The sequence below is a fragment of the Helicoverpa armigera genome, chromosome 6 (genome assembly GCF_030705265.1).
Source record: "Helicoverpa armigera isolate CAAS_96S chromosome 6, ASM3070526v1, whole genome shotgun sequence".
In the NCBI taxonomy this organism is placed as follows: domain Eukaryota; kingdom Metazoa; phylum Arthropoda; class Insecta; order Lepidoptera; family Noctuidae; genus Helicoverpa; species Helicoverpa armigera.
Window position 1 is genome coordinate 5,701,635 of NC_087125.1, and position 20,577 is coordinate 5,722,211.

The 20,577-nt window shown below is 36.4% G+C and overlaps 1 protein-coding gene across 3 annotated transcripts in view; it reads left to right on the forward strand.

The window, feature by feature from the left end:
• Positions 1 to 20,577, forward strand: part of LOC110371889 (schwannomin-interacting protein 1 homolog) — a 56,549-nt gene that overhangs the window by 15,220 nt on the left and 20,752 nt on the right. For 2 of the 3 annotated variants that reach the window (XM_021328320.3, XM_021328322.3), the window contains exon 1: positions 5,160 to 5,459. The exons of the other annotated variant lie outside the window; for it this stretch is intronic. The gene's annotated coding sequence lies outside the window, so the exon portion shown is untranslated. Of the gene's footprint in view, positions 1 to 5,159; positions 5,460 to 20,577 lie in introns of those variants that run through there. 3 annotated transcript variants of the gene reach the window in all.

Sequence of the window (20,577 nt, forward strand, 5' to 3'; positions counted from 1 at the left end):
TATATACGGGACAGTAGGCCTTTAGGCTTTACAGATAAGGCTTGAAGCTTAGTACGTAGTGCTTAAACTAACGACAGCCCATACTCATTGAAGTGGGGCAGCTTTCTGATGTGCTGAATTGTAAAGCAGGACTTTACTGATAGCATGACTTATATTTGTTTAATATTTTATGAAATGATGGAGGGATAAAACTAAAGATTTATACAATATTGCTCAAAGTTCCAAACAACATCAAAAAGAAGCGAAATCAGAATTCATATTATTTTGATATCACGATTTTGGCACATCATATTTATTTTACGAGTCTGGCACGGTATTTTTTTATCTAACGTAATAAGATTTTCGGTGAAATTTCAAAGGCACTAGCAGGTGACTATAAGTTATTGTCGACGATAAATCAGGTCGGTCTGAGTTCACAGTTCGTTCGTCCAATAGTTCGTTTTGCGGCTGACTCGAATACATAAACCGAGCACTCGTACATACTAACTCACTTCTGAAACTTCTGACAATTGAATAAAAATCGATTCGAGATTGAATTAAGATAACAAACCGATAAATATAGAACTTTTCTTTTATTCGATGGCGGGGACCTGATAGTCCTTTGTGATGGGGTTTCACAGTTCAGTAAGTTCTTCAATTGAAGTTAGAGATGTAAATTAAAGCAGTTAGATGAATGTGCGAAGAACATTTTGGAAAAATAGAAAAGGTAACTACGAAAGAATATAATAAAATTACTATGAAAATGACTCTGCGTTAGCAAACATTAGCTTCAAAATATTTAAATGGTACCGCAGTTGCAATTATAGATAAATTATATGAATTGTATTGATCATTGACCTGTCTACATGTCTGGAGGTATAATCCAAAAATATGCTCAAATTCTGTCCTCTGAATATTACAAACCATTTTGTTTTCCCTGAGCATTTGAATACACAATTTCCCAAGTTAAATTATTGACATACGCATACTAATTGTGTCTCATTTACATTGAAATCGTGGGCACTTTAAACTTTAACGTTTTGGTCTCGGGAATAACTGTAGCTTATAACTATATCGTGCAAACAGTCAGCCTTGGAGACGGTATTAGGAATAAAGAAATTCCCTGGGCGAGACCGTGAAAAGGCCACTTTATTCTCCACAAATAAAGTTGTGCTGAGATTGCTGGTATTATGTAAACGTGATAGTGGGAAGCCACTCGGTAAATATGAACCTAATCCTTGAGATTGTTGGGCGAACAGTCGGGGACCCTATGGAATTTTTATTTGTGGTTTAATATTCTTTGGTATGTGACGCGCTTAATTAAAGAACTACTTACTTTGAGAAAGAATTTGATAACCTTAAGAAAATGCCAAATTAATAATTTCGTTTGAAAACCGAATATTTGACAAACCTTTATGAAAGCTCCGTTGGCTTAATGTATATTGTAGATAGATACATAACATTAAAAGTGTTTCAAACTTTTTTGTACATTGAGGACGCATTTGATACGCCCCAAACTCCAAGTAAAAAGTTGTTTCAATTTAGTGCCGAGAGCTAAATTTAAAAAGCCTTGTTGTCATTTGGCTATCAATCTGGTAAAATTACCATGCGCGTGTCTACACATACAGACACAGGTACTTATATCATAATGAATGACAACAAGGTGCGTTGTTTACAACTCAATATCACCCGAGTTGGAGCATGTAATATGCTTAATTAATTACGTTGCTTCAAAACAGCCTGTTAATGAAGCGATTCGAATTCGATCACAAACATTTTATTGCGTAGACGAAGATTGTAAAGGGGACGTACCACGAATAATTAATTGACTTTATTATCAGCCATTGTTCCGCTTGCGATTTTCCGATAAAGCAATGATGTTTCGTGTTAAATTAATGGTCTATTTTGTGAACAGGGCTTTCAAACTCAAAGATTCAAGTTCGAAGATTCAAATCACTCTCCGATATTAAGTTGCTTTTATATTATAGTAGTACCTAAGTAGTTTTTAGGGTTCCGTACCTCAAAAGGAAAAAACGGAACCCTTATAGGATCACTTTGTTGTCCGTCGGTCTGTCTGTCTGTCAAGACCCTTTATCTCAGGAACGCGTGGACGTATCAAGCTGAAATTCACATGAAATACTCAGGTCTATTGTCCCTTTAAGCTGTGAAAATATCAAACTTCTAAGCCAAGCCAATCAAAAGATACAGCCGATTATGTCAATATTTTCAACAAATTTTCGACACTCGCAAAGGAATCAAAACTTACAGGATACTTCCCATAACCTCAGAGTCTTGAAATTTGGCATGAAGCATTGTCATATAATGCAAATACAGGAAAAATTCCGAAAATCTCATTTTTTTAGTTATATAATATAAAAAAATATATTTTAATAAAATTAAACTTACTACCTTATTTCTCACGAACGAACAAAGGTATCAAATTGAAATTTATACCAAATACCCATGTCTATTGTCCCTTTTGGTAGTGAAAAAATAAAACTTCTAAGTTAACGCGATCAAAAGATACAGCAGTTGTACCGACACCTTAGACGAATTTCCGTCACACGCTAGGGAATCAAAACCTACAAGGTACTTCCCGTGAACTCAGAATCTTGAAATTCGGCAAAAAGCAACGTTATATAGTACAGATAAAGGAAAAATTGCCTAAATGATAAATTTGAAGTTACATAAAATATTAAAATATTATTTTTGCTTACATGACTTAAAATATTTTTTTAATGATTATAAACTTACTACCTACCCTTTTTCACATGAACGCGTAGAGATATTAAAGTTGAAATTCATATCAAACACTTCTTAAATATTATTGCCTCTAAACTGTGAAAAATTTTAAATCATTAAAAGGTCATTGGGCACCTTAGTATGGAAACCATACCCACGGCGGATTCATCGGATCATTACAAGTCGTCAGGCTGTTTCGAAAAAAACCTGAAACTGGAGCTCGTTAGGTGATTAATCCCTCAAAAATAAAAGATCCCATTAGTAGTGAATTCTCATCACCTAAAATGAAATAAGCTCCAACACAAGGTTACGTTATAAATTGTAAAGGAGTGTCCATAACTATATCTGATCTTTGCTATCGATCCCACAATGGCAGTCAAACCTATCTATGTGGAAAGTCTTCGCCAATACGAATAAAATAAGCCCAAACACGTGGTAGTTGCAACATACCATTCAGGAGTTCCCTCGACTCTCTGTAGTCTCCATAATCAAATCAGCTCCAAACCTTCACTGTTTACCAGTACCCTCAAAAATACAGTCACATGTCTGGTTTTGACTCGATGCGTGCCTACAATATTCAAGAGTTGCCCTCGATTTCTCAGGGTTTCCAGATCCTGGTTGTCCGAATTGGCATCTTCCTTCTTTAACTAGCATTGCAACCTGTACAATCCTCTGAAACTGCTTGTCTTTTATATTTTTCAAACGATCCTGGACATTCGTCTCTATGGAATTTTAATAAAATATTTATATTCAAAGAAACTTCATACCATTCTCCACGATTTAAAACTACTTTGATTCATGTCCGCCACTTTTTACAAAGCGGGTTAGATATGCCCAATGACCTTTAAGACATAATTAGTTATTTTCAATCAGATTTCTGAATGATGACTATAAAATGGTGTATATAAATAACTTTAATAAAGTAACTTTTAGAAGGTACTGGCCTACTATTTTAGTTATATTATAAAATAAAAAATATTAACTAGGTATTTTGACTCTCACGAAATTACCATAACTATGATTGTTCTAAACTGACTGGTTGGCGCGAGACTCACTTTTTATCTATACAGGATTTGTACGGAACCCTCGGTGCGCGAGTCCGACTCGCACTTGGCCGGTTTTATTTATATTATGTGAAGTATGAAAAATATCAGTTTAGATACCTACTTATTATTTTTATAGTTTTGCTTGTTATTGATCTAGACTAGACTGCTTTAACAAATGCAGAAACTTTACCGTTTCTATTGATTAGTGTCATTGGATAAGCTTTGAGTGCCGTTAAATATTTAACGGGTTCAGGATTTACATATTTATGATGTTCAAGTACGTACATTGCTCTCTATCTTGACTATCGTTAGTGAGTTTCCAGATATGTAACAGCGCCATCTGTGAGAGGGTGGTGGTATTAGTGAAGCTGTAGGTCAACGTGAAAATTAAGGCAGTAGCGCCACCTAGCGGCGGTTGTACAAAACATAAGGCTACTCTAGTTTCACCAAGCAGTGGATGTCAAGTAAACCTAATTCAGAGGAAACTCGACTAAAGCGACATCTGTTCAGATTTCCTTTCTGAAATCAAACTTGCGGGGCGAAGGACCTGAATCCTTATTCCTAACACGAAAGCCAGAGGGCTTTTCTGGCTTCGCTATGTATACTTAGCTATGTGGGTTACGTACGAAGCGTTCGCACGTAACTACTTTACTATGAATGAATCCTTAAGGCAGCATCAAATGTCTACGACTGCTATGAATTCCGTTCGTATTGTGAATCGTATAAAATTTTTACAACTTTGCGTAGAACCGTACAATACACCGTCATCAAATCAATTTTATGATCGTTCAAGGGTTGCTATGGTTATTTCCTATCAGTAAAGGGCCATTTAAAAAACAGGTCGACGCTCGGCAAGGTCACTGCAGTAAAAAGCTCGGTAAACATGAATTGTGATGGTTGATAATACCGAACCAAGTTTAAGTTACCATTAAAATAGAAAATTCGAACTTAATATTTGAAAAAGAGTCGACAGTATTTACAAATAGAGTTCAAATTAGCAAAAAGCTCTTGTCAGCAAAATCAAATGCAGTCCTAGAATCTAGCTACATAAACATTCATACTAATTCAAGGCGACTTTTAACAGACCTGCGCGGTTGTAACCTAGGCCGCGAATGCACGTCAATTAAAACTTTAATAAAATTATAAGTAGGTGTTATGTGGAACTTGCTTATGAACATTTCAATATAAAGGTTACGCGATTCACACATTAAAATTCGCGGAACGTTATGAGATATATCTATGACTATTCTTTGTTATTCTAAAGGGGTCACGCGACACATGTCCCTAATGTTAAGTATAAACAATAGGGGTTATTTTATCTGAAGTCCTAGTATTTACTATGCAAAAGCCGCCCGAGCCTGCAGCCGGCGGCGGGCGAGGCGCGGGGCGCGCGACCGCCACGCCACGCGATCATTTTGCACCGAAAGGCGGGCGGTGTGCACGTCGAACAGAACCGTCCGCCCGCGCCACCCACGTACCGACTCCTCTACTACAACCTCGTTAGTCTAAGTGACGTAAAGCCTTCATATAGACGCGCACAGTGAATGAGTACGTACGTTATTGAGGACAACGTGGAATCGTTGCATTGGATTTGTAGTGAACTGAGGCGGACAAATAAAAGATAACCTTGCCAGCTGCATTTATTATTCAGTGACTGCGCTAAACATATAGCCAGGATGGCGCCCTGTACAGGTAAGTTTTTTTATGGGGTTTGTTTGTTCTATTAATGTTCTCTATGTCAAATGAGGTTGTTGGTATAGATTTTTAGATCACTTGTGGAGGCGGGTATTAAAGATAAATTATTCATGTTTCTGATGAGTACGCTGACACGTTTTTTTCGGGTTGGTAGGTACAGAAGGTTCAAAATTGTGTGACAGAAACGACAATGAATTGCAATCACTAGCGGGCTGCATTTTCCGAGGTGCGCAACTCCTTGCTGCTATTTTTACAGCCAGTCTGCTGTGATTCCACGTCTGCTTTTTTTGATTTTCAAGTGGAATTGAATATCGACGTGAAGCATACAAATAAGCACAGATTGGTTTAATCACACATTGGTTATCTAAATATATAAAACTCAAAGGTGACTGACTGACATAGTGATCTATCAACGCACAGCTGAAACCACTGGACGGATCGGGCTGAAATTTGGCATGCAGGTAGATGTTATGACGTAGGCATCCGCTAAGAAAGGATTTTGATCAATTCTACCCTCAAGGGGATAAAATAGGGGATGAAAGTTTGTATGAAACTTTGTCAATTTTAAACCGATCGGACTGAGACTTTGCATGCATAAAGCTACTATGGCGTAGGCAACCCTTAAGAAAGGATTTTGATAATTTCTATCCCTAAGGGGATAAAATAGGGGATGAAAGTTTGTATACATCTTCTTAGATTTGTACACGCTAATCTTCCGAACTACTGAACGGATTTCAATGATTTTTTCTTTGTTGTATCAGTATTAAGCCTGGTCAACATATAGGCTATAATTTATCTTCGAAACTTGAAGACCTGATGCAGAACTCCTACAGACCAACAAAACTATTAGAGATACAACAATGGTGCCATGGCAAAAATTGTTTCATGTGATGAGCATTTTCAGATGAGATAATAAATTTTAAGATCTGGAACACCTGATGTGGAACCCCAAGAGCCCAGCTTCTCTATACCATATACAGGTATGACGTTTTAGCAAAAGTTGTTCAATTTGATAAGCACTTTCTATTGACTTACACAAATTGAAGATCTAAAACACCTGATGTGGAACTCCAGGGGCCCAGCTAGACTATAGCATATAGAGGTATGACGTTTTAGCAAAAGTTGTTCAATCTGATAAGCACTCTCTGTTGACTTATAAAAATTGAACCACACCTACACCTGATGTGGAACTCCAGGAGCCCAGCTAGACTATAGCATATGAAGATATGACGTTTTAGCAAAAGTGGTTCAATCTGATGTACTCTCTATTGACGTATAAACATCGAAAATCTGGAACACCTGATGTGGAACTTCAGGAGCAATACTACACTTGAAATGAATAGAAATGAACATTATGAAATAGGTATGGTGAATCAAAAAAGTAATTAGTCCGTCTTTAGACACGTATTTTCTTTCTCTCTCTCACAAACAAATAATAACGAAGATACAACAACGCTTGAATTCACTGCTTAGTAAAAATTTTACATACCTAGACGTGGCGTCACGAGCCCCCACTCCGACTTTGTTGCGTTATATCTCATTATTATATTGTATGTCTCTTCCAGACCTCGGGACTATAGAATGCCAAGAATGTTCAATGACAGCCGGAACCTACAGTTTAACATCCCCTCCAAATGACGGTCATTGGTATCCAAAATATACGTAGAAAGTACATATGAACTTAGAAAAGTTGCATTGGCAGGCACTTGCCAGACCTGGAATCAAAGACGTACGCTCATACTTGAGAGATTGGTTCTCTACCCACTAAACCACCACGACTTCCACTAAGTCACCACGACTTTGTCATCTATTTAATGTTTTTTTACGTAATAATACTTGTGTAATATTTTTGCCACACACAAATGCGGACTAATTAGAATCACTACTTTTATCCCTATGGTCACGTCTATTGCGGTTCAGTACTGCAATTCTATAAAACTCGATCAACAACTCGCATTTCACTTCGATTCGAAATGTCATTTCATACTTTAGGGGAGGTAGGGGAGGGATGGGCACTTTTTCACAATTTATTGCATAAAAAATCAGATTTTACAGATCATCAACTTTTATTGCCATTTACATAAATAAGTTCTGATGCCCTCTTTAATAACCTTCTGGTAACTGCCACTAGCCAAGAATGATAAAGTACATAGTATCTGTGAAACAATAAATCAATAAAAAATGTAATACCTACTTTATCTGGATTTAGTGAAAACAAAATTGAGACCAATTTGGTTATTTTCATGCTTAAGAGAATACCAATATTATAACTGAAGTACAGAGTCTTTAAGACTAACATGAAAACATATCAGCTGGCGGGGAAACCACATAAAGGGAATACTCCTTATTAAGAACTAAGTGTTTTTCTTATTATTGTGTGCTTGATTACAATTTTTCAACTATAAACTGTGTCAATACTTACTTTTACACGAGTTGTAAGTCCTTTGCCTCGACGTTTTGTGGCCTTTATCAGGGGCAGTAAATCAGACTCCAGTTGGTCAATTAGCTCCTTTGACAATCTATATATGCTCACATAGTCATCATCGCGAGTTAATAAAGATAAACTACGAATTCTAGCAGATTGTTGACGCTTTTCTAAATTATCTAAAGCATGAGCTTCTTCTAATAAAGATTTAAGCAAAAACATTCTAGCCATCGTTAAAGGTAGGCACTTAATCACTTTAAAACACTTAGAACTTTATTTAAACACTATTTTAAATATAATAGTCTCTAGATCAAGTTGGCAACGGTACCTGAAACAAGATTCTATAAAGGATTTTTCGCGCAGATTTATAACCTCACAAATTTTCACTGACGAAGAAGAGCAAAAATTTACAAATTATACATTACATGGTATGTCCAAGCCTCCCTACCATAGGGACATTGGACACTTTTGACTTAGTTTATGAAAAAAAAATCGGTAAAAAAACTTTTAAGTTAAACGGTTTTATCTTATGTGCACTGAAAACTAGAAAATAAAAAATAGTTACTTACCTGTCAACCTACGTAGGTGGTCCCGGTCATATTAGACTAAAATAAAAACGTGGGGCCTATTAACTATTGCTGTAGTACTCTCTTCTAAAGGTATAATAGGTGTGGATTGCATCGACTTACTATAATTGTAACTGGAGATTTTGACAATCAATAATTAATAATAGAAAATACACATACCTTTCATTAGTTTTCTTTATAACGATCCGAAACCGCAACAAAATATTTAAGTACTTTTACGAGTGTTTGTTCTTGACAACTCACAGAAATGACAGATAGTCTATGGATGAACACCGTTACCAGTCGGTAACGTAAACTACCCAATAAAAAAAAAACAAAACTATGATCAGAAATCAGAATAAAAGGACCCCCTTTATTCTGATTTGATCATGTCTCCCAACTGCCCATCTCTCCCTACCTCCCTATAGATAGACAGATTTTGACAGATCTGTCAAAATCTCGACTTTAATTTAGTTCAACTTGTCAACACGCTCGATAGTGTAGCGCTAGTGTAGTTTGACGATGTCAATCACGAAACTTTAAGGTAGAATTCCGTGGGTCGCGATTGTCGCAGCCGCGCGCGACAAAAGTCAACCTATGAAAATGTATGGCACCGCTGCCGAGGGCCGCGACAGTCGCGCGCGGACGACGAATTTCGTGAGCCGCTCGCGGCCGTACGCTTCTCAACATGGTCTAGCGCTTAATAACATCTATAGAATTTTAGTAAAACCAGAATTAAATTGTTGACAATGCCGCGAGCAGCTTACGAAATTCGTCGGCCGCGCGCGACTGTCACGGGCCTCGGCAACGGTGCCATACATTTTCATAGGTTGACTATTGTCGCGTCCACGGAATTCTACCTTTAGATCGAAGTCGAAGTGAGAGTGATGTCGAAGTGAGTTGTGATATTTTATAGAATCGACATGCAGTTCTCAGCGTTTTGTTTAGTCTGCTGTGCTTTTGCTGTTAAAGTACAAAAATGAAGTATATAGAACGTTTCTCTTCGGTCCCTTAAAATTCAATATCAGACTATTTAGATCTTTGATTTTGCTGACCCCGTAGTCGCTGGCATAAGGGACAGGATCCGCGTACGAAGTCGCGGGCAGAAGCTAGTTTGTAATATGTGTAAATTACCTGTTAGGCACATACAATCATTTATTAGATGAATTTTCTGTTAATGAGATCTAATGATATCATAGATCTTATCAGTACATAATACTTTCTATATATATAAGCTTTAAAAAAACTTGTATGAGATTAGAAAATCTCTTAATGCCCTATCTCTAACTTTAATACAGTATTGAAGTACTAAAACGATTGGTAGCACTAGTGTGGCGAGGGCCGGTGGCGGTCGTAAGCGCTATTTACGGCGCGAACGGTTTATTTACCGCCGGTGACCGTACTGCCTGAACTTTACTTAATGCCATAGAGCTCGACTGCCACGCACGGTAGCAAATTGATTAGGCTCTGGTTTAATGGACGCCGAAGGTTCAGGCCTTAAGTGCTTGAGTGCTAGCTCTAATGATCTGATACTAACTTACGATATGCCTACGTATGTAGATGAGGAAGAAGAGTTATATGAAGTGTTGTCAGTTTTTAGTCATTTGATATTTTAACTTATTAAATAATTTTGTATAAAATATTTTCATGTTTCAAATTACGTTTACACACAGCAAAGTTTTATATTTTTGTACACATTTAGTAGTACGCACATAATAAGTAAGCATAGCTTTGCTTATCACATTACATATGCATACGAATCGACGATTAATGAGTTATAATTCTTCAATAACATGCAAAGTCAGGGTTTAGAAAGGTAATAAAGAGGTCAGATTGAACGTAAGCCACGCAGGCATTTTCTTATCTCATATGGCATCGGCCTGACGCCACGCGCCGACATTTTCCATCACAATCTCACATTTGACACTGCAGACGTTTTAATGGCCACATAAAAGCCTAACCATTTATTTATATGTAAATGTTGTCCTACGGAGTTCGCAAACACACAAAACAAAGTATGTAGAACCCTAACTCTGGATGGCAGTAGTTGTGCCAACTCGATTAATGACATCGGAGCCAATGGAATCGAGAATCGTTATTTACATTACACCGGTTGACGATTTTGTCACCCGAATAAGTGTGTGTCGCCTGACTGGACCAAATAAAGGCTTTCTGGCGGGCACTGTTTACATATTTCATATTAAGTATAAGCTTGCTTTCTGATTACGTGAAGTATTGACGTCGTATAACGTTATTATTTTATGGTCGAGGGTCTACATGTTTCTTTCTTCGAGTAATAACGAGCTGTACAGCAACTTTGTTTTAATTAAGTAGCACATTTAAAAATAAACCCAACTAAGTGCCAGCGGAGTATGGCGATAAGGTTTCGTAGGGTTGTGTTACGTCTTAATGCTGCTGTATTGTTTGGACGTTCACAGCTTATTTACTAGCGCGACCGTGTACTTAGTTACCATTTGTGTGATGTTATTTCCTTTTGAAAAGCTTGTGTTTACAGCAGGGTTATTATATGTTGTGCTAACACGTCTTAGTTATAAGGCTATAATTACGTCGGCTTTGTTAGAATTGTCGAGTTAGTTTGAATTTTTAAATGAGTCATGGAAAATTCTTACAACTGTTTGGTGAACGTTGGCTTTGAAATTAAAGTTCGACACTGATAGAAATTTTCCTGAAACCCAAAAAACAACAAATATTAGCTTGGGAGATTACAAATGATACACTTACCTAGAATATTAAATTATGTAGAACAAGAGAGTTCATTTTTCATAAAAAATATTTACTGTTTTTGAAAGAGAAAATGGATCCATTGCTCCCCAAAGTAATACAGAAGTAGGCACTATTAAATATTTTATAAGCCTAAAACGGTCAAAATGTCATGTAAGCTGTGTCAGGCTACATAAGAAAGCATGTCTAAGGTCGCGAAATAAAATGCTAGCTAGTACAATGTCACATATAAGTTATATTTACAATTACGTAGCTGCAGCGCTGGCTTATGACGGAAAATCGATTGCAGTACACACTACAACAGAATTGTATCATTGTTGTATTCGATACAATGGTAGGATAAGCTTGCTCGTTATACTTAATGGGTTTCGCGAAAATAAATTTTGCGTTTCATTTATTTTTAACGAAGGCAACGACGGGTATTTTATATGAGCCTGCTGGGTGTAGCCAGACGAGACTCTTAACTGAAGCAAAAACTGATGCTAAGATGTGAGAAGATGTGCTAAGAACTGATATTAAGAGTATTTTTATTTAGTAAAGTTAGTGTAAAGTGAGTGGAATAAATTCTATGGAAGTTCCACATAAACCAATAGATGAAATTAATCCTGACGGTAGCACTATACAAAACAAGCTATTGAATAGATTAACAAATGTGGATAAATAAACTGATCAGAAATGGGCATGTGGAGAGAAGGTTCTCTTATTTCATAAATTAACAAAAACTCATTTCTCATTGCAAATAATACAGATGAAAGTTTAACGTTTCTCAAACATCATAATTGAAAGTTCCACGGCTACAGGACTTTTAAGAGCGAAAATTCAATTCCCAAAGTCATTAATCATTTACCGACATTTACGCACGTGTACAGGTAGCATTCAGCCAATAATTTAATTAAACAAATAGATGAGGCGAATGATCACGCAAATGTAATGATATGCTAATATGAAGTTTATTGTAATACTGTCCGCTGGGCGTCACATATGTGTGTCGAGCAAATTAGCCTAATAACCACCATTATGTACTGAAATAGTCCCCATAGGCCTCAGCCTTACGGCGTTGAGGTCAGAACATTGATTTTTATTGAACTACGCTTAGTATTTGTGTGTGTTTGCCGCTTCTTTACCCTACAGAGCTATAATGTCGTATAACTTGTTGACGTAGGTAGTAAATGTATGTGCTGTAAAGTTTGCGAAAGGTATTTTCATTAAAAACCTTTGACACTTAAATTCTATAAATTAATATGACTTTAAAGTAATATTGCTCTCAAATAGGTGTTTGGTTAACATACAGAAGGCCGAGCTTTCGAATCTTTCATACATTTTCACAATAAAAGAGGCCAAAAATAAAATACAAATATTGCAGGACGAAAATATTTCGTAGGCCACATTGCTACGAAAGTACTACGCAGGCCTACGCCTCCGTTTCTCGTAGGCGTTGACCGTAGACGGTGTAGACTTATGATGACGGTATAGGTATTACTTTGGAACAAAGAAGGACATTATAGGGATTCTTTGGACGGCTTGTAATACGAGTAATACCAATAAGGTGAAATCCTTCTGGATATTAAATATCTTCTATGGATACACGCAATTATATGTTCATCCACGTCACTGATAAAAATTTCTATTTATTCGAAAACAATTGTTTTGCATACTTTAGTGGAACAGTACCTATATCACATGTTAAATTCAGCGTTGCTCACTAATAATTCACATGAAGCATGTAATATAAACCGCAGAAGCAATTATTCACAGAACTAGGGATTAAATGTCTGAAGAAAACCTCACTGTAGTACAAATTGAATTTTGCTCTGTAATGCCGAATACCAACCTGTATTGCTTAGTGAATTCCTAGAATAAACTTCTTTGTAGACGTTCTAGGTAGTGATTACGACTTCAACATGTGTAAAAACAAGTGAACGTGGCCGTATGTTGCTTCGACTTGAAAATACTGCCATTTTATGAAGGCATTTTACTAGTGCATAGTGTAACAAAAAGTTTATAAAGATGTAATCATAATATTAAAGCATTTAACTCGGATTAATGGTTTCTACGTGTGAAATGAAATAACTACTGAGAACGGCTCGAAGCTAGAGACAAAAACTTTTAATATACCTCCTTTTTGCCCAACCGAGTCGAATAGAACCCTGCTATTAGAGATCACAGCAGAATAATGGTCTCCTTATTTTTTATACTGTCTCCACGCCTGTCTATTTTGCTCCGTGCATTTATCACTTAAATAATATTAGATATAAAGTGTTCGTCGAGACTATGCCCGGCGTCTAGCAGACGGGTCCGATCGTCTCGCCCGACGCCCGACGGCGCGACACTGTCGGGCACGGCAAAACCTCCACAATCCGATATTTAGTGTTTATCTACAAGAATTTATCAGTCTAGGCTGTTTCCTGAGGTTTAATCAACTAAATTCTGCGGTAAAAACCCGACAGCTAAGAGTTATTAGGGTCAGATAATTAATTTTAGTGACCTCTATTTTGTATTTAGTTTAACTTTGTATAAACATTTAATTGGAGCGAAAGTTTTAATTTATTGTTGGATTTTGTATCTCGATTTAGTTTAATGATAGCAGTGTTTAACCGACTCCATAAAAGGAGGTTATTTTATACAAGAAAAGTTATAATAGGTATGTCTCCCTATGCTGTTGGTGGAGCAACACAAGCTTATTACTTTTTCTGCTCAAAACCCAATAAAATCCCAAAGTTAAGTCGTATAAACAAGCAGCTTGAAATAATTAGACGAATCTGGCGAATGGTGATACTAATTAGTCTTATTCATCAGATGGGCATCAAACATAAAGTAGACGCTTTTATTTACAATTCAGGATTTTTAATTTCAAAAGCTATAATTGACCTGGTTTCATTGTTCCCTGGCATAATGTTACTCAAAGAGATTGTTTGCCAAAAAAATTAAGAATATTAAAAGCGTCGTTTTTTCCCCTCGTGTATCATTAGCGTGTTTACTTGGTGCCTGCAACAGGCATCCGAGTGGCTGCTTAGACACTGCTTGACTAACAAACTTTGCATAAAGTTGGACGAAGCTGTCAGAACCACAAAGTTACTTTCGGTGACTTTCGTTAACATGTGACGCGAACATTCTGAACATTTTAAGAACAGTGTACTTGCTAAAGGCTGCGACAGTTGTATTTATAGAAGACTGATGCCCATTTTCACCAACAATCTCTTAATCTAAGTGCCACTTAGAATAAGGGCTCTCCCAATTTTGACATAAATAAATATGGATAAGGGATACCGAAACTTTGGTGAAAACAAAATTCTTATTAAGTGTTCCGTAAATGCTCTTAGGGGATCCCTTAATTTAGGTATTTGTTGGTGAAAATGGGCATGAGTATCTGGGATCTAGATGCTAGTCATCTAGACTGATGGCGAATTTGGGAAAGACGCCATTTTTAACATAATAACACTCGTTATAGTTACATAGTTTCTAATACTGCAATTGAAATAAGTATAGAAATATAAGTGATACATCAGCTCGATGAAATTAACATAAAGCTCAATAAATAAATCTCTTGTGATCTTAATGGCATTTACATATAGTTAAACAGGCAAAACAATTTGGAAGGCAAAACATGTTATACAATGTGTCCCGGGGATAAGTGACCGCCCGAAATTTTTTGAATATTTGTACAAAATTAAGGATAATTTCATTTATATTTTTGAAAAAAATCATTAAAAAAATTTTATTGTCAGGCCTGTTAATAACAGGCTTTGCTCTTTTTTTTCAAATTTCAACTGACTGTATTTTTGCATTTGTTTGAAATAGCAGCAAACATTGTTGTGAGCTATTGTAGGAAATATCATGTAGTTTATTTATAAATTAAAAGAAAGTGATATTATCGGGGCATTTATTGGACTTATTTTGAAAAAACTGAAAAAAAGGCGTTATTTTCTTCGAATTTTTATTTTCTTTTTTTTCTAATAAATGTTTTATTACATTTTTGTTATGTTTGATAATTTTAATTGATAAACTATGATGTCGGCTAGTCAATAAAGAAAAAAGAATTTAAAAAGATGTAAAAACTTAGGAAATATCTTAAAAAAACTGCAGCACGTCACAGTATTTACTAAAAATCATTAAAAAAAACCAAAGGCGGTAAGTCCCAAATATAAAGGAAATTATCCTTAATTTTGTACAAATATTCAAAAAATTTCGGGCGGTCACTTATCCCCGGGACACATTGTATAAAACAGGTTAGGACTAGCAAAAAGTCGCACATCAAATCATCATCAATTTACTCACATAAGAGTAGAGTGCGTACCTACAGTTTATCCACGTAGGTGTATAACATGTTTCCAGGTCATAAAGCAATAACCGGGCGTAAGTAAACATCATGCCAGGTTGGGGAAACTTTCTGTATTCAGCTCTCGTCACCGGGAATCAATCTTTTCTGACCTTTAACTTCTACTAGTCATTCTGAATAAAGATATTATAGGAAGAATAAAGATGTAGATACGTGAGTGGAAATAGATGGCATATCTAATTGATAGCTTCCTACCCATTTAATGAAATATTCAAATATATAATGAAAATGTCTCTTAATACACCACTCGCGATAATATTTTATTTTCTCTTATTGTACTTACCATACATGTAAAATTTATCGAGTGTGCATGTAAAGGGAGATTTTATCGTTCATTGTTCATTGCCAAACAAATATCAAAATACCATTCCAACAATTTACATCAATAGACACATCTATTCGTATTTATAAAATGGTGACATTTCATAAAACGCTCTATAAATACTACCGGTTCACACACAGCCTACACATATACCCGAAAACGATACTGATCTTTTGGGTCAACAACGTTTATAAAAATCAAAAAGGTTGTGGAAGGTCGAAAAGGTTTTTGTATAATATCGAAAGGTAAACATTTATGGGTATCATATTTTAAAAGTAAATTACTTCATATCGGTTATATTAGAGACCAAGCTTTGTACTTCCCATATCGGCATGTTATACAGTTGATCAATCTATAATGTAAATAGAAATATGCAAACAAATTGTAGCACCCTCGGTATTCGGAAAGATTGTATTCGGTTCAAAAATAAATCAAGTACTCGTATGTAGCTTCAAATCAAATGTACCCAATGCGCAACGAACATTTCATTTATATGTGATTAAAATGAAATATCTAATAAAAAAACATTCATGCACAAGTATTGGAAGGGCTATAAGAATATGTAAACTTTCCTATCATGAAACAGACCGACAACCTTTTTGGTATTAACATTTTTGTATTTTAAGCAGGGATTTTGTTTTGTAAAAGCTTTTTACCTTGTTACCTTTGAACTACGCTTCCGAAATTTAAATATTGGCGCTTCATTGATTCGGCTGTTTATAATATGAGTTTTTTATCGATGATGTTATAAAGATAAAAGCTATTATTTTGCATTCTTATAGACTACAGTCAAATGTACCAATTACAATTAGCAGTATTAAATGCGTAAATTAAAAGTTTTCCAAAAATTCATGTTCATTTTTCGGGGATACCAACTGTTGCTTCATATTTAGGTATGTTCAATTTAATATTTTTTTTTAGGGAGCAATTAATACATGAATCAAAGTATCCGAACATATTATAATTACTCATCGCCCTTCCTACACGTCTTTGAACATTCCAATGAACAATTTGTACCGAACGTATATAGGTATGTTACTATGAGAACCTGCTACTTGGATAGCTATTGGATTGATCGTGCCAGACCGCACTGAACCGTAACGATTTGTGTACGCCTCATTAGATACTAAACCTGAAAACAAAAAACCACTCTAAACCTTTCGCTCTATGTCCGTTTTATTGGATTTATCGAGAATGGTTAGAGTGGGGCTGTATCCACTTACCTTTTTACAACGATTACCTTAAGTGTTTTTGCTAGGGATGTCAGTTAATAAAACTTTAGTAAATCTTTGCTAGTAATTTAATTATTTTTGTCCATCAGCATCATCACATAGCTTAATTGAGATTAAGAGGAAAACCCTATAGATAAAAGAGTGAAAATGAAATGGAGCTTTAGGGCGGAATGGCGGAAAATTGATGGAAAAATATTTATATTTGCTTTCAAAATATTCCAAACAAAACTGACATCAAAAGATATTGTAATAAAAATAAATATCTTTCGTTTAGTGTCGCGGCGTTCCAATTAAAATAATTAATATTTATTTGGGAGGCTTTTTTCATAAATAAGGCCCCATGGGTGTCGGGCCGCGATTGTGTCGTGCGGTACCGGGGCTATCCATCATGTCGGAGCCCATTAACGCGTAGGGCGAAGGCCGAGGGCGCGCCGGGTCACGCCAACATAACCGACTCTTACGAATTTTAATCCGCCCAAATAGCCCATCGAAATATGTCCGATAGGAAAATTCCTCTACGTAAAACTTTCTTTAAGGATTAGTGTTTGTTTTGGTAAGGTTTCTGTTTCGTGTGTCTACAATATGGGTATAACAAAGGCTTGGAGTTGTTCGACGCTTGAGTTACAAATGCGCCCGCACCTTTAGCCAACCACTCAAAAACTTGCAACTAGACTCTAGGTAGGGACGTGAAGGCAAAAAACAATGCTTAGACATACTGCATATGTAGTTACGTATGTTTAGTACTAAGTAGTCTAGTTTAGTAACTCAACTAGAACTACAGTCGCAGACTATCGAGGCAGCGTTCTGTTCGCAACCGGCCTCGCGTGCAAGTTGTGCGCAAGTCATCTAAGTTAACAGAAATTGGATTTTGTAGGTTCTCGTGAACAGTTCTAACGGCCTATTTCGACGAGCTACAAAACTTTGATTCAAATTGTTATTGTACACCAGATAACTGAAATTGTTAGGGACGAAAGACATTACGATGATCACAGACCATTTTTACGGAATTGTAATTTACAGCTCGCTATAAAAAGATCTTTTTGAGATATAGAAATCGACAACACTTGTCTTGCCTTGTGATCGAAAAGCTAATGCTGTTGATAGTCTGCGAACATGTTTTGTATTAGGGTCACTATTATATAAATAATTTCGTTCGGTTCATTCACGCATCTACAAGTGTCAGGAACACCCCGACTTTATAAATACCAATATGTGTAAATACCATAGCTTGATATAGGTAACTATGGCTCCATGTTTCGATTTCCTTCCCTACCGAATCTCAGATCGACGTGGAATTTCATTATCTTCATTTTTCAAATAGGCCATTGCCAGAGGGTAATATTAGGTACCGAGCCCAAGAGAATGGTTATAGAAGCAATTGGCTTGCTCGACTCGTTGAAATAGAGACTTAAATCTAAAGTCTTGAACTGCAATGAATGTTATTACTAAGGGTCAAAGTTTCAATTTGAATTGTTTAAAAATTAAATTGGTGCTATATTTCATGCGAAATAAATTTCTCTAGGCCCGTAATACATGGAGTCCCAACTCGAAAATATTGCTAAGTAATTTTATTTATTTTGGTCCTTGATGTTCGGAGCAATTGATGACGGTCGGGCCGCGCGGCGGTGGGCTGCGACCGCTCGCACGCTGTAACGCCGCGCTATAAATATTAGATGTGGCGCTGCCTTCTCACGGCGCGCCACTGCCAGCCGGAACCCTGACAATCGATAGTCCACAACGCATATGTGTCACTATCTTGTCCCATACGTTCTAATAACACGAAATAATGTTCCCGCTCTGAGCTATTCGCATCCCCGAGAGTGTATTAGGGTCTGAACGCACAGTTTACGCGTTAATAATAAACAAAATGAAATGCCTTCATTCCCTTGATATTCCGTACAATATCACACGGTACCTATTTCAGTATTAAAGAAGCTTCGCAATGGATTGTTAGATGTTTGATCGATAAAAGTCTGTTATTATGCTCGCAACGAACATAAATTATGTGTCATTATAAGGTGTAGTTGGCGGTAAACGGTATTACACGTTTTCAGGCCAAAGTCGCGTTTGTTTGCTGTATCGACTATTGAAGAGAACTTGAGCTATTATGAAAACAATGACTTTAGAAATGTTTTCAGAAATAGTTAATCTACTTGGTATTAGCTTTGCCATATTATATCGGACAGCTTTACACACCAGTCTGTATATACCTCAAACACTTCTTGGCACCAGCTTTATAGATTAGGTAGATCAATTAAGTTGACTTTGAGTGCTAGTCTAAAAGATCGTTGAATAAAAGATAACTTTTGTAGCTAGACAGCAAGCGATTCGACCCGATACGCTGACTGGCCGTCCTCGTGATTTGCTTTCAGTTTCCGTAAGGCGTAAGTCATTTACTTCCAACAAAACAAACTTGTAGGACGAAGAGTCCCTAAGAAGGTAACTTACGCACAACGTTTGTATAGAAATGTAAATGATTCTTGACAAAGTTTCCTTCTCAGCGTTATCTTAACGTTAGTGCCTCGTCCCGGCTCGGCCCCTTTTTGTTAACTTTGTGCCATTCAGGGAACACTGAGAAGTTTTCACCTTTCTTGTTAAACCTAACAAGCAGTTAGGTTTCAAGAACAAAGATTTGGCTTGAATGAATACCACTCCAGAAGTTAATGGGTAATGGGTTTTAACATTAATGAAGTCAAAAACTAGGTCAAGCATTATAAAGACTGGAACAAAGGTATCGAGCTTCTACTCAAAGGAAAGTACCAAATGAACCATTTGTATACAATTGGGTCGAAATAACAAAGTCGAATACAAACGCTAGTGATAGTTACGAGGTCGTTCAAATTAAAGTCTTTCATAATAAAAATATAACCAGCGCGCCGACCCCCGGGTGAGGGCGCCCTTAGGGATAAATAAAGAAGTGAGCACTTTCATACAGCCACAGACAGATATTCAGTTGCGGTTTTTTCGCACATTTCCTGCTATAGAAATTCACCTACACTTCTTTATCTACTTCAAATTTGGACAGTTTGATCTTTTTATATTCTAGTAAATAATGTACTCAGTACTGCGATTCTATAAAACTCGATCAACAACTCGCATTTCACTTCGATTCGTAATGTCATTTCATACTTTAGGGGAGGTAGGGGAGGGATGGGCACTTTTTCACAATTTATTGCATAAAAAATCAGATTTTACAGATCATTATCAACTTTTATTGCCATTTCTTATATTCGGCTAGATATAATGAAAGAGCTTTCCTAAAAATTACACTCAGTTTCAACATTACGAGATATTTAAACGGTTTTATTTAGCTCACCCCGTTTGTTTTATTATTTATTCTTGGATCAAATTTAGTAATTCAAATTTCACCCTCTTCCTGTCAACCGATTGGTCTGAAATTTTGTATACACCTTTAATTAAATCCAATATGGCCGCCGGCACAAAATGGCACAGCCCCCTCAATATGGGTATCAAATGAAAGGGCTACACAAG